Below are 2,500 nucleotides of genomic sequence, written 5' to 3' on the forward strand. Positions count from 1 at the left end.
GGGTGCCGAAGCGAACTCTCCCAGCACAGCGCACGCGCCAACACGTCCGCACAGCTGCGATACAAACCACCTGCGAGAACCGCAGAGGCGACCGAGCAGCAGACGGCGTCGCGGCGCCGAGCGCCGGGCGGCGGCGCATCCTCAGCGCACACAGTCCTCAATCGGACCAGCACACTGCAGATGTCCACCGCGCTTCGCACCGGGCCCGCGAGGACCTACTTTGGCCGCACGGCGCCGCGTGCAGGGTGCGCCGGCGCGCAGCTGCGCCGCCTGCCGCCTCCGTCGGCCGGCGCGCCTGCCACTGGCCGCCCCCACCAGCCGGCTGTAGCGCGTGCGCCCACGCACCGCGCGGCCAGCACGCCGGGAGGCCCCCCCTCACCGGCCGGGGACGGTCCCACCCAGCCACCGCCGCGTATCGCTTCACACCCAGATGCCATTCACGTTCGTGGGCATGGTGGGTATCGCTGGAACAACCGGTTGGTAGCTCAACCGATCGTCGCCATCACTGATTCACCTCTAGCGAGAACAACCGCACCACAACGGTTTACCAGTTGTTCATTTGCATAACGTCACCAGCAAACGTAGGCGTCCATCGCCATTTGCAAATTCAACGATTGTTGCATGCCTGTGTCAGGTGTCACGACACACTATGTCTGCCCACATACACGCAACAACATGTGCACGCTTCGCGAACACGTGGAAGGTGGCCCCCGTACGTATGCGATGTCCATTGCGCGAACGACTGTCAACCGGCCTCTGTCGCATGTCGCAGATGTGGAACGCAGTGCACCATGCTATCACGGTGTGTGAGAAGAGACGACTACGTCTGACAACACGCGCCACTACATCAACAGACGGCTCATGCTGATCGCCATCCAGGGCATACCACACTGCAATCCAGCTCTTATAGGGAGACGACACGTAGCTGAGTGCACAACATTTGGACCGCATGGTTCGCCGTTGTTGGCGCAGTCGTTGTACGGTCACATGTACCACGATGTATCATTCAGTACATGAGGACCAATGTGCAGTACAGTGTGTGATTTGGACGTACAACATCAGCGGACAGTTGACACAGGCCGTACCACAGCGTAGGCTAAGTGCTTCGCACATGCGAATGCCAATGAACAACTGCAAATGCCAATGAACAACTGCAAAGGGCATTGAGCATGTACGTCCTGCTGCCATCCACATTACAGTGTATAGCTGCAAGGTGTTTAACATGAAGCGATACACTGGGGACCGGGCAGTGCGAGTAGCAAACTATATTGCGGGGGTTGCAGTTAGGCAACACTACACTAATTTAACGCGTCGTATGACAATTACAGAGCAGGTTAAGGCCCAACGTGTGTTGGGTTAAGGCCCAACGTGTGTTGGGTTAAGGCCCAACGTGTGTTGGGTTAAGGCCCAACGTGTGTTGGGTTAAGGCCCAACGTGTGTTGGGTTAAGGCCCAACGTGTGTTGGGTTAAGGCCCAACGTGTGTTGGGTTAAGGCCCAACGTGTGTTGGGTTAAGGCCCAACGTGTGTTGGGTTAAGGCCCAACGTGTGTTGGGTTAAGGCCCAACGTGTGTTGGGTTAAGGCCCAACGTGTGTTGGGTTAAGGCCCAACGTGTGTTGGGTTACGTTAAGGGGCAATGTGGGTTACGTTAAGGGGCAATGTGGGTTACGTTAAGGGGCAATGTGGGTTACGTTACGGCGCAATATAGGTTACGTTACGGCGCAATATAGGTTACGTTAAGGCGCAATATCGGTTACGTTAAGGCGCAATACAGGTTACGTTAAGGCGCAATACAGGTTACGTTAAGGCGCAATACAGGTTACGTTAAGGCGCAATACAGGTTACGTTAAGGCGCAATACAGGTTACGTTAAGGCGCAATACAGGTTACGTTAAGGCGCAATGCAGGTTACGTTAAGGCGCAATACAGGTTACGTTAAGGCGCAATACAGGTTACGTTAAGGCGCAATACAGGTTACGTTAAGGCGCAATACAGGTTACGTTAAGGCGCAATACAGGTTACGTTAAGGCGCAATACAGGTTACGTTAAGGCGCAATACAGGTTACGTTAAGGCGCAATACAGGTTACGTTAAGGCGCAATACAGGTTACGTTAAGGCGCAATACAGGTTACGTTAAGGCGCAATACAGGTTACGTTAAGGCGCAATACAGGTTACGTTAAGGCGCAATACAGGTTACGTTAAGGCGCAATACAGGTTACGTTAAGGCGCAATACAGGTTACGTTAAGGCGCAATACAGGTTACGTTAAGGCGCAATACAGGTTACGTTAAGGCGCAATACAGGTTACGTTAAGGCGCAATACAGGTTAGGTTAAGGCGCAATACAGGTTAGGTTAAGTCGCAATACAGGTTAGGTTAAGGTACGACATAGGTTAGGTTAAGGTACGACATAGGTTAGGTTAAGGTACGACATAGGTTAGGTTAAGGTACGACATAGGTTAGGTTAAGGTACGACATAGGTTAGGTTAAGGTACGACATAGG

Source organism: Schistocerca americana, unplaced genomic scaffold (assembly GCF_021461395.2).
Source record: "Schistocerca americana isolate TAMUIC-IGC-003095 unplaced genomic scaffold, iqSchAmer2.1 HiC_scaffold_229, whole genome shotgun sequence".
NCBI lineage: Eukaryota > Metazoa > Arthropoda > Insecta > Orthoptera > Acrididae > Schistocerca > Schistocerca americana.